Source organism: Protopterus annectens, chromosome 5.part1 (assembly GCF_019279795.1).
Source record: "Protopterus annectens isolate FY-2018-M chromosome 5.part1, PAN1.0, whole genome shotgun sequence".
Taxonomy (NCBI): Eukaryota; Metazoa; Chordata; order Ceratodontiformes; family Protopteridae; genus Protopterus; species Protopterus annectens.
In genome coordinates, this window is record NC_056736.1 from 357,794,631 (window position 1) to 357,808,061 (window position 13,431).

The 13,431-nt window shown below is 39.2% G+C and overlaps 1 protein-coding gene across 1 annotated transcript in view; it reads left to right on the forward strand.

The window, feature by feature from the left end:
- PDE2A (phosphodiesterase 2A) overlaps positions 1-13,431 on the forward strand; it is a 1,720,394-nt gene that overhangs the window by 1,522,377 nt on the left and 184,586 nt on the right. The gene's annotated exons all lie outside the window — the stretch shown is intronic.

Below are 13,431 nucleotides of genomic sequence, written 5' to 3' on the forward strand. Positions count from 1 at the left end.
CCTGGTTCAGCTGCCCCCATCTCCCCACCCCCACCCTTACTACCCTTCTGAGGCCAGTGACCTCTTTTCAGAGGACACTTGAGGTGGCATTCATACACTATAGGAGCACTACCCCTACTCTTTTTGATACGTAGTGTGGGATCAAGCCACCACCAGCTCAGGCAGACAGGACCTCAGTTTAATATCTCTCTGAAGTACAGAATGCCCTTCCTTATGATACACTGCAGTGTCAGTAATGGAAAGTGAAAACACTCAAACAGGATGACACCCTGGAATTTATCCATGTTCAAATCACCAGAGACAAAGTTCCATACTATATCCTAGCAAGCTATAGGTCACCCTCTATGTTCCTAAAATCCCATAGCAGACACAGTTCCAGGATTTTATTAACACAAATACCCTTGACCAGATAGTGCACACACCCACCACAGGTTCAAACAGATTGGCCCTGGTAATCAGCAACATGGGAGAGTGCACCATCCCCATGTAACATCATCATTGGTGAAGTTGGACCACAAAGCTGCCCCCTTTGAAATAAAAATCAACTCAGTAACCCCAGCAAACTCTGTACCAGTTAGGAACTAATCCAAAGCAAGCTATATCCTATTAAGTGATAATGTGTCAAAGTTCAATGCCCCTCCCAACCATACGTTCACAGCATCCTATGCAAAATTGTTCTCAGAGGCCCTGTACAGCCATGTAATTGGCTGCATAGAGGCTGCTGTACCTACTAGAAGTAAGCCCAAAACAATCACTAAAAACAATCCTAACCTTAATAGGATGTATAACAAAAGGGAACATGTAATGACTAAAATCTGGAAGAGCAACTCCCATAATGATAAGAACTCACTAATTAAACTAAAAAGGAAATTAAGAGGTTTAATTAAGTCCTACAAGACTAGTAACATGGTCAAGATAGCCTCACAGGCTAAAGACAGTCGCAGAGCCTTCTACAGCTATGTTTTAAACCTCAAAGGCAGCACACAGCAGTGTTTTAAACTGGTGGTCAGTGGTGCCATCTTCACTGTGCAGCAAATTTACTGGCTGATAAATTCAGCTCAAACTTCACCCCCACTTCTTCCCCTGCCTCCACCATGAAATATCTGTTATCATAACCCCAAACTATTAACATTGAACAGTTCCTGGTGACACTCACTAAAGCCAAAAACACAGCCTCACCCCCACTTCTTCCCCTGCCTCCACCATGAAATACTTGTTATCATAACCCCCCAACTATTAACATTGAACCGTTCCTGGCGACACACACTAAAGCCAAAAACACAGCCTCAGTGGGCCCTAGCAATATCGCTGGGTGCCTACTAAATAGCTTGAAACATGACCTATCAGCACCATTTGACTCACTTTTCAATTCTAGCCTCAAAACAGACTTTGTCCCATAAGAATGGACTAAAATGGTTATCCCATTTCAGAAGGGTGGACCATCAGCTAACACTGGAAACTACAGACCCATTAGTCTGACTAATCTAATGTGAAAGTCATGGAAATAATTATCTTGGCAATGATCAACAAAGACATAGACAATCTTCAGACACTGGATCCAACCCAGTTTCACTTTGTCAAGGGAAAGTCAAGCCTACTAAATCTGATGGACTTCTCTGAGAAGATCACCAAGGCAATGGATGAGGAGAAAGTGCATAATGACTACCTGGACCTGGCTAAGGTGTTCAGTGCAATACCCCACTCTGGTATAGTAAACAAACTCACTGAACTAGATATAAACTCCTACATAACTCCATGGAGTGCCAGCTGGCTGCACAGATAGGACCCAGGAAGTCAGGATTGGTGAGACTACCACCAGTAAGAGACCAGTCACAGTGGGGTACCTCAGGGCTCTTTGCTGGGAACACTCCTATTTGACATCTATTTCTTGGAGGTAAAGATTAATGTCAAGGGCCTTTGGCTGATCAAGTTCACAGATGACTGAAAATTGGAAGCTATCATAGATTGCACCATGACACAAACATCTTACAAGTGGGTCTAACACAGACAAATGACTGGTGCCAAAATCTCAAATTAAAACTCAGTGCCAACAAATACATTATAGTGCCCTGTGGAAAAACTGCTACCCAGGCTAAATATTCCATTGATAAGACATCCCTAAGTGGTGACCTAGTAGTCTGGGACCTGGGAACATATGCAGACAGTAATCTGACCTTTGACCAACATCTGGCCAAGGAGGTAAGAAAATCATTCTATGCCACCAATCTTATAAGTAAGGGCATGGCATCCAGTTCCAAGGTATTTCTAGTGCCACTTTATTTGGCCCTTATCAGACCCATCATTGAGTATAATGCCCCCTTCAACATGTACCTGACAAAACATGTGCAACAATTGAAATTCCCACAAAGGTTCCTCACCAGGAAAATCCAGGGTATAAACATATTGTTCTATATAGATTGCCTTAAACCCCTATCTGTATACTTTGTTTCCTTCAGGTTAATGAGAGGCAGTCTATGCCTGGCATAGAAGGCAGCTTCAGATCCAGCTCAAATGGACCTTTTGCACATCTGCAAAATGAACAGCATCAGACCCACTAGATTCAAGCATTTAAAAATTTCTTGTGACATAAATTATACTCGTTGATAGACAGATATGTGTTTCAGAGGATTCCCATGTTCCGGAACAGGCTCCCCATCCATGTGAAGCAGAGTCCATCCCTAATCCTATTTAAGTGTAACCTTGATCAATGGATGGGAAAACAAAAATTTACCTTGGGTCTGGCTCTCATGTCACTGATATACAGAGGCAGACAGCAATGCAAAAACTAACATACCCCTCCCCATAACCTTTATAACCTTCCTGACTAACATACCTCCTCCAAATAAATGTCCAGGATACAGAGGAACTGAGTTAGGTTATATGGCTAGGCTTATAAAGGTCCTGATGCTCATTAGCCTAGTACATACTTTTGAACCTATGAACCTGTGAACAATTTATTAGGTTTGTATCAACTGTTTTTGTTTTTACTGTTATTTCTAAATTCAGTTTTTAAAAAATAATTCTATTTTTACTCATTTGTTTGTTTACTTGCTTTTTTTTAATTGATTGGCTTCATTTTATATATCTACAGTTGATAAGTGATGTATGGCTGTGTGTGTGTGTGTGTGTGTGTGTGTGTGTGTGTGTGTGTGTGTGTGTGTGTGTGTGTGTGTGTGTGTGTGTGTGTGTACATGTGTGTAAACATCTGTGTGCAAGTATGTGTGTGTGTGTGTGTGTGTGTTTGTATACATATGTGAACATCTGTGTACATGTATATGTGTGTATCTGTCTGTCTGTCTGTTGTTGCCTGCAGTCAATGGCATAAAGTGTCCAATTCAGAGACATACAAATGACTTGCTAATCAGCTCTTGCTACGGGCAACTCTGACATAGCTGTTAGTTACTAGTTGGTTCCATAGCACTAGCAAATTACAACAGTGAAGCACTTTAAGTACTACAAACCTAAGCTTTCTGAATACTCTGTCCCCATACACCTTTCATGTAGATGGAAACTTCAGTTTGTTAATCATGCAAGTTTAGCTGCTATCTCAAAATCTAATACCCTGTCATCAACTCACTCTACTAATTAATACGGATCAGAACCATAGTTTGGATATCTGGCACCCTGTGCAGTTCTCTGAACTGGTGTCTCTTCAACTCAAAGTTTAGAAGAAGAAAAGAAAGGTTATCTGCTCTGCAACTATAGCAAACTGCTGCAAATGTAACAAGTGGTTTGTCTCTGTTAAATGCCCACACATTACACACTATAGTCCTTTAGCTATGACATCAAACGCAGTATTGACATTCATTTCTGAATGTCAGTAGTGCACTCCAAAACATCAGCACAGAGGAATTGCTTCCCTGACACCTTATATCCAGGCCAGCCACCCCCTTCACCCCACCCTAGTTATGCATCTGATATGGACCACCATAGCCTCTATATCCTGTTTCCTTACTTTAGCTCCCCCTATATTAGCTCTAATAGGTTATTACTTTATAGCCTACTTCTCCTAGATGAAAGTCATATTTCACTGCCACTTTCTTTAAAATGCTAATTTCTCTTCAGCTGTTAAAGACATACATTAACCCCATACTTACTTCTGTCTCATTTCCTCCAGAGTAAGATTAAAATTCCATATAAGATTGGTGGGTTATTACATCACACACACACACACACACACACACACACACACACACACACACACACATCTATAACATATTAAATTAGTTTGCATTCTAAGAAATAATCAGACCTAAACGTCTGACAAAGTCCTCTATTAATTTTGATGAAGGTACTTACTTGAAAAAAGAAAACCTAAAAGATTACTTCACTCCATTTAGTTCACTAAAATGCTTACATTTATTAAGTGGCATTCTTTGACTATTAAAAGATGTAAAAATGTGTTATTGTGCTATTTTTAGCTGCAGCCTTACTTTGTGTTTTGGATAATAGCTACTTTAGAAACAAAATGTTATTGACATCAAAATCAGGCAGTAATGTATCATAAGTAAGATAAATTCTTAAGGGTGGAAAAATTTAATTTGCCAGATCAAAGTGACCAACAGCCCATATATGTAGATTCATTAGACTTGTCTCTCAAAAGCTAAATATAGAATACCTCACGCAGTCTCTTCCTCCAAACGCAGTCCCCACTGACCTCCTCTAACCTACTTCTGTAATATCCCTACCTATTCTATTATTTTCAACTCTACCTTTCAAATTCTATTACATAATTACTCCTTATATTTCCCAACCAGGTCTGCCACAGTTTTCAAGAAAAACACTTTTTCATTTCAAATGTTTTTCTTGACTCAAAAATTGTAAATAACTTGCAACCCCTTGAATAACTCTGCATTCAGCTCTTGTGTTTCGCATTTACAACCTGTATAGTTTTTGTAGATACAGGTAATTGACTACTATGTATTCAGTGTAACCTGACAGCATGTTGTCTCCTCATATTTATGTGTCTGAAATTAAATATGACTCATTTTATTATACCATATCCTAGGCTGAGCCTGAACATGGCCAAGATAGGATTGTGCTCTACCCCTGTTATCAAATTTAAATAGATAGAGACACAGATAGGTCAATATTTAGATAAAATGATAGAGAGATACATGGATGGATAGATTCCATGGAATCAGCTGAATCTTTCCGTTATGATGGAGACAATTCTCAATGATACTCATGTTGTAAGTTGTGTGGCTTAAGAAATATTGAGCATTGTTTATACTACTAATTATGCTAAATATCCCAAAAACAAGCAGATGGAAATGAATTGCTTTGAATCTTGTGAAAGCTTAGGTCTGTCTGAGCAAAACTTCTGCTGATGATGTGGTTAGATTGTAGATTTTTCATAATATGAAAAGTTCTTTGGCTGCCAGCTCTGTTGGCACAGAAGGAAGAAGCCTTGACTATGACCTAGATGACTTGGGTTAAAATAGTGACATAGGTACCTGTTGGAACTAATGGGGAAGCAAAGAGTAGAGCCCACTCTCTTCTCCCATGAAGGGTATGGTGTACATGTTGGATACTTATACATACACAAAGGGTATGGTGTATATGTTGGATACATATACATACACACATACACACACACACACACACACACACACACACACACACACACACACACACACACACACACACACACACACACACACACACACACACACACACACTAGGGTTGCCAACTTTTCATGTCAAGACAGGTATATGAAAGCATAATGCGTGCAGATTAGTAGTATGCATTTAACCTCCCCTCGAGGGGACTGTCGTACAATATTACTGAGCTCAATCAAAGATATTCTTGTGTTCTTCAATGTCACTGACAGTGTCCCTTAATTCTAGACTGCCCAAAAAAATTCTGGATAGTTGGCAACCCTAACACACACACACACGCACACACACAGATTTCCCTGGCAGACACTGGAGATATCTGCATTAGTGCCTGATCTGTAGAAGCAGGTATTTTTCTGACTTATACTGCTTGCAAAAGTCATCAGGAGTGCAGCATTATGCCCATTACACATCCTCCGTGGAAACTTCCTGGGATGTGTAGGGAGTTAAGGCTAATAGCAATAAAATAAAATAAAAAAATTCCAACCTTCTGTGAATGACAGCAGCACTCCTGCACCCGAGTCTTGTCCCAACAGAAATGAATGGACCAGATAACTCTCACATTGAGGAAAATGAATGATATCATATGGTGTCCAGAGGACAGAGAGTTAATGGTCAAATGTGGAGGGGGTCGGGCAAAAGCATTTTTTGTTAAAATTTAAAAAAAATTCTAAGTCTGCATGTACTTTGTGTGTGTGTGTGTGTGTGTGTGTGTGTGTGTGTGTGTGTGTGTGTGTGTGTGTGTGTGTGTGTGTGTGTGTGTGTGTGTGGTACTTTTCTAACACCATTTACTAATAGGAGATGTTTACATTTGCCTTGATTATGCTTTTTAAATTTTTTTTTTCAGGGAATGCTGAGGGGCATAATACTATATTTAGGCTGCTAACAGTGTAATATTCCACAGATGCTAAATATACACATTTTAAACATCAACATTTCCTTTTACTCCAAGACAATGCAACTAGTATTTTTAAGAGATCAGGGGTGTGGGAACAAAGACACATCATTCTGTTTCCCCTCTATCCCTGCCTACCATACGCTTTCAAAAATCTTATCCTCCAGGAATTTTTTTTATTCCCAGCCCTCTAATAGCTGGTTTGTATCTCAGTTATGTTGACAGTATTGGCCTATATAACGACTATGAACTACTTTCAGTTCAGCTGCCTTCCTTACTAGGCCTCTTGCTTTACTTTGCACCACACTGAACCTGATTGTTTTGTTTACCTTCTTTGCCAGGACTTCTTTTCTACTTTATGCTCGTTGCTGTGCCTCCCACTTCTCTTAACATTTTTACAGTTCATATATTTTACCTGTCTCCTTACCTATACTGATTTGTAATCCTTGCTTGGAGTGTCCGTTCTGTTTAAACACCTGACATCTCTTCTTCCTCCTTTGCTTGGTTTCCTATGTGCTTCTTGCCACAGTGCTATTTCCCTCACTGAATTTCTGCCATACCCTTTGTTTTCTACCTATTTCCTCATCCATTATTTTTTTCTGTTTTTTTACTGCTCTGTCAGACTAGTAGTCTCTTTTCATCTCTCATCTCTTTTAATTTTGTGGTCATTCTGACATAGTCTGTAAACTATGTTACAGAAATGATCGTCACCCCCTCCCTGGACAGAAATGTTTCCTGTCACTGCTAAATAATTATATATCCTGTCAAACTGTCTTAAGAAATCCAAGCACATCAATACTTTGTTCATTACACCACTTACTTATATGGCTCATTTCCTCTTTGCCCAGACTGCTGTGTACTGGCACAGATAGCACGTATTAGAGCTGCCTTGCCATGGTCTCCCTTACCAAATCATTTGTTCCCATAAGGACTGTGATATAGGGATATACCTTTCCATTTCTAGCCGTACTGGTCACTACTCGGCCCATCTTCATGAAGCTAAGAATCATTTCTTCCTCTATTAGACCCCTGTTCCCCCACCAAATGCCCCTTGTGACTGAGTCTCCTACCACAACAGCCACTCTGTTCCTTCTATATATTATGCCTACTTGCCCTCTGATTCCCCATCCTGTTTTTCCTCTGAGACACCTGAACTTCACACCAAAACTTTCTCTTTCCATTCTTGCCAAGTCTCCCCACTTTCTGCTTCATTTGCTTCCCTCCTGATGTCCTTCCAGTGATCCTTACTACCTAACTACTCCTGACTGCTCTTCCACATCCATTCTTTTTTCCCTGTCTGCATGCCATTGTTGACTCCATTTCCTGTTTTTTAGCAGAGTACCTACCTTTCTTGAGGTTTCTTTCATTTCTGATTGCCACCAGCTCCATGATTCCATCATTTTGACCTCCTGTTCTTCTACTCTTTCCAGCCAACATCATGTCTATTCATTCCTCTGTCACCTGTCCCCAAGCTACCCCTTCCTGCATCCTACTCTCTCTTAAGCATTTCCCCTTACTTTCCTGCACCTCTACATCTTTCCTGCTAGTGCTTCTCAGTCTCTACTACTACATTTTGCAAACCCACCAACCTTTCATGTCCCATGCTCTCCTCTGATGCTCCTCATGCTTCAGTACACATCATGTGTTCCTCCTCCCAGCTCTCCCTGTGTCAGCCTACAACCCACAACCTGAACATGCAGTTTATCATTCTTCTTATTTCCTCTTGCCTGCATTGCCTTTTCTCCGATGACTCATTCTAATTCTGCACAACACCTTCTTGCTTTGATTCTTGGCATTTTTACATTGTTAGTTGCCCACTTTTCTTCCACTAAGCCATGTCCTAGTGACTAAACTGTCCATCTCCTAATAATACTATGTTTTTCTATTCAGCCATGTTTCTACTAATTCATTTTATTCTCTTGCTTTAGTTAATTGTCTTGGCCAACATTTGCATAGTACTAAGCTTAAATATCTCTATCCAGTTACATCACTGGTCTGACTTTATCTTGCATGTCTCCTGAATTGTCTGCCTAATGGACTGCTCTATCCCTGTCCAGTGGCTTCCTTAGTTAGATTTTTTTTTCTTGATTTCTGATCAGAGGTAGTTTCTTTAGTTTTCTCTGGTTTGCTGCTTTCTTGGTAACTTCTTGCATTATATATAACACAGAGCATCCGAGCTGCATGGAGCTGAAAGTTGTGCTAATTAGTGAACACATTCTTGGGCTCCAAGCATACTGGGAAAGTTTAACCAGCACCTTTTCAACAAGAAAAGTATTTGGACCCTTAATCGGACCATGATGAATAGTATGGATGAACACTACAGAAAGCAGTGCTTGTCCTGCTGTTCAACAGACATCTGCAGAGTCCTGAGAAGGTCTCAGATGCCCAGAAGACCTTTTGTTGTCAGCTACTTCCAAAGATTTAATCAACTTTCCTTGCTTACTCTGCTGAGAATATTTGGAGGTGAGTCCACTTTTATTATCCATGCCTTGGAACTTGGACCCTGACACCTACTGTGAATGGTCACCTGGAAACTTTGGACATACAGGTAAAGCTCTGATCTGTCTTTCCATAGCTCTGCATACATTTTGTAACTACTGATGTATTCAGAAATGTAACTGAACTGCATTAATTAGAACAAACAGAAGGCAGTGGTCCTGAAAGGACTTCACAGTGGCAACAAAAGGATGAATGCCACATAAACATTCTGTGTGAGTCTATATCAGGGAATTGTTCCCTTTGATGTCTTCACATATTTAACAGCATACTTCATTAATCTTGCCAGTAAATTTGCCCATGTCTGTTTCAATGCCGTCAGCAATTAGAGCATTATTAATCCTGTCTGACATCCTGCATCCTTGATCTTGGGTAAGAGGTTCAAATATTAGTTATGTATTTATCAAGCTGTGATCAGAGTTGTGCACTTGCACTACTGGTTATTTCTGCCTTATACTGATCAACCATCTATGTTCTTCTGCTTATCTTTGTGAAAAAGAGTGAGGCAGGGAGTAAGGAAAGATCGTAGCATTTACTAAGTTATTTATTATTAGTAGTAACAGTAGTAGTAGCATTATTATTTATTATTATTTTTTTTACATTTCTTTAGGCATTATTTGCATGCCATCAGCTGCTCTAGATATGTTCACACTTCTCTGTTTGTCCTTAGTGTCCCCAGTAGTCTTCCCTGGGTCTAGAACTGTACAACTTGTGGGTTAGAAAGTCTAAGTGGCTTTAGAGGAGAGCAGACAACTGTGGCACATATAGTGTCCTATATGCAAGCAAATGTTTTTATGCCCTAAATGGCTGGAGCTATCAATATTGCACACATCACCACACATAACATCAGTCGGTTCCAGTCCTCTTCTTATTCCAGGCTGACATGTAATTGTACAGTACTGCCATGACCATGTGTCAAGTCATCAGCAGAAACCCTCCCCTAACTACTGGATTGGACATGCCAACAACTAGCCACGCCTTCCCACCCTCTGCCCAGCTCCTTTGGTGCTAGAGCTGCTCATTAAACTCTGGTCATTTGGGTCACAGCTAGGGCTTCATCCCCCATGCCACAGAGCTGGTGAATTTTATTTTTATTTTTACTATCTTGTGGATAATGCAGACAAATTGCCTTGTGTGTGTTTGTGTGTGTGTGTGTGTGTGTGTGTGTGTGTGTGTGTGTGTGTGTGTGTGTGTGTGTGTGTGTGTGTGTGTGTGTGTGTGTGTGTGTGTGTGTGGTGCATGCGTGTATGTGTGTGTTTGTGTGTGTGTTTTTACCCCTTAATATTATATCCACTAAAATGTTATTTTATGACTCTTCCAGAAACGGAATATTTTCAGTTCCAGAACATACTACTAAAACCAGAACTCAAAAAAACATAAATGACATAATGATCGACATAATGGTATCATACAGGGCTATTATACAACTGATTTATAAAACAACATAGAAGCATTCTTACAACTGTAGAAAAAAGCTATAGTGCCCATTACTAAACCAGGTTATGAAATATCTTCCTTTGTTTATTAAACGGTTAGAGGGAGTTATGACTTATATTGCTTTGTCACTGAAAGATCAATAAGCACTACAATGACAGTATAGAATGAACTCATATGTACAAATGTAGCAGTCTTTATAAAATGCATTATGAGATTAAGATACAACTGGAAAACTTGTATGCAAATGTAAATTGTCTTTTTATTATACATTGAGAGACATGAAACGCATAATCATTTAAAAAAATTGCTTTTGAAACAAAAAGTTGTCATTTTTTTGTAAAAACATAATCAGCACAAAAAATTACAGCTGATGCTGCCATATTAGAACACCAGGGAATCAATTTTAGAGTTAGAGTTCTTGGTTCTTAGAGTTCTTAGAGTTAGAGTAGTTAGAGTTCTGAAGAAGTTTGTGCAATTAAAGTGAATGAAAGCACTAAACTACACATTCTGGTGTTTGCAGTTGTTTATTAGTTCTTACTTCACGTATTTTATCTAATCAATTTTATTTTATTTTATTAGTTGACTTCATGGAACACTGATCCATTTGGACCTTTTTTTGGTTCAGCTGGAGGTTACAACAAACCAATTATACAATGACCCCCCCCCCATTAATATTCCAAAACATGCACACTGATTGGTCAGCGTGCACGTTGTAAATCAGACTTATACTAATGGAAAAAGGTCCGGTCGCCCGGACTTTTTTCATTAGTATGTCTTTTTTTTTTTTTTTTACGGCAATGGAGAACGCAAGATCTGCGTTGGTTTTTAGAAACTGTCTTGCTATGTTAAAGGAGTTTAACATAGCGAGACAGCTTTAAAAAAAGTAACGGAGATCTTCCTTTCTCCGATGCTTTTTTTAAAGCTGTCTTGCTATGTTAAACTCATTTAACATAGCGAGACACTTTGTAAAAAGCAACAGAGATCTTGCCTTCTCCGTTGCTTCCACCCCCAGCTCTGATGTACTGTGTAAGCATACACATGCACAGTACATCAGAACTGCCACAGAATACCAGACAGCTATGGAAGGGCAGCATGGAGGCATTATACAATGCCATTATTTAAGAAAAGTAAGTATTTTTTTTCTTAAATAATGTCATTGTATAATAGCAATAACCCACTTCTGGGTGTGAGTAATGCTGGATTTACCCACGGTTGTCTTTGTTTGGCCACTCAAGCTTCACCCTCGTGACCAAACCACACCAACTCTGGGTAAATCCAGCATTACCCACACCCAGGCGTGGGTTATTGCTTAAGTAAACAAGTGTAGTAGCTTTCTGACAAAGACAAGTTTGCTGTACCACAAAATGCTCTAAAAACAGACAAACAGATATGTAATGAAAGAATAGAATAGCTTTTAATTATTTACAAAATGCAATGTTAATTCTTATAAAATGGAAGGCGGAGCATGGAGAATAGTAAAGATGGAAGATACAATGTGGGAAGAGGGGCTAAACCAAGACAGGGTAGGTGGACATACAATGTGGAAATGGGATGAACCTTTTTGGGAAGATAATGCTGTAGCTGAAGAAGGTGTAAAGTTTGTTTTGATAAGTAAATAATAGTCAAGTATGTAATGGCTATTGTTCCAGGGATTTATTCAAAAACATTTATGCTCACCATATTTATTTGTTTGAGTACCTAGAATGTTTACAGCATATTTTTACTATATTTGTTCTAGCACAAAAAAGGCTAATTTTAGCCATTGATGCATGCATTATACGCAGTAATGTTCAGTATAGGATGATAGGAAATTACAATTTTTGAAAGTGTGGACAGAATCATCACCCCATCTAAGATTTTTTTTTGGTCCTGCAACAGCATTATTTAGATAAATGCTAACAGAGCAAGGATTACTTCCTGCTTCAGTCACAGTCAGCAATACACAACAAAATTCCAGCCATTTTTCCAGCTGAAATCTTCAGTTATTTTTTGACTGATTTTGCCTTAGCCTTAGTAAGAGTCTTCTGCCAGACTTAATATCAGACAGCCGAATGAAGAATCACAGTCATAGATGTAGTACAACTGAGAGAATAAGGTACAGCTTCACACCTTAGCAAGACTTTGTGTGGAAACTGTGATGGACGTTTTTTGATAATACAAAGGGTAGAGTAACAAAAGCATGCAGTTTAGTTACTGTATCTATAGGCAGGTTACTTATATATTGAAAGTAATTTCTCAGCTTATATTTAGCAATAAGTCATGAGTGAAAAGGAAAAGTGGCACTGTTTCCACAGTCATCATCATCATCATCATCATCATCAACCCTCCTTTTCCCATTCTTACATGAGGTCAGGGTGTCACACTTCTCTCTATTCAGTGCAACTCTCTTACCCTCTTTGATAGTTATGCCTGCCTGTCTCAGATGTTATCAAGTAAAATACTTCTATCTCTTGGCTAGAAATCTCATCTCTTTTTACCTTCTTTCTGTCTTTCCCAAATCTAATGTACCAAATCATTGAAACATCTCCATAGTATAAGGAGTAAATGATTCACAGCATCACCTTTGTACATTGCAAAAGCAAAGTGTACTCTGGGTGGAAAATAATAGTCAGAAAAATAGAATTGCTTCAGTAAGGCAGATACATAATGCCATTTGTACACAGACAAATGATAAAGGAATAGTAGTTTTCTACAAATAAATACAGTTTGCATATTCTGAATAGTGTTTTCTTTTAAGACACAGCTAAAATCTACTGTTCTTACATTTGTATTACATTGCCAACAATTTTCTTATCATTGGTAGCATTGTCGCCTCACAGTTAGACGTTGCCTGTTCGATTCTCAGTTAGAGCGTCTTCTGTGTAGCGACATGCGTGAATGGGCGTTCCTTCGTTGAAGGTTGTGCTTTAGGCCCGGCAAGCCAGTACGTAAAAATCTACTGCCAATCATTAGCGGACCGGAGTTCCGCTGTTATTACATCTAAA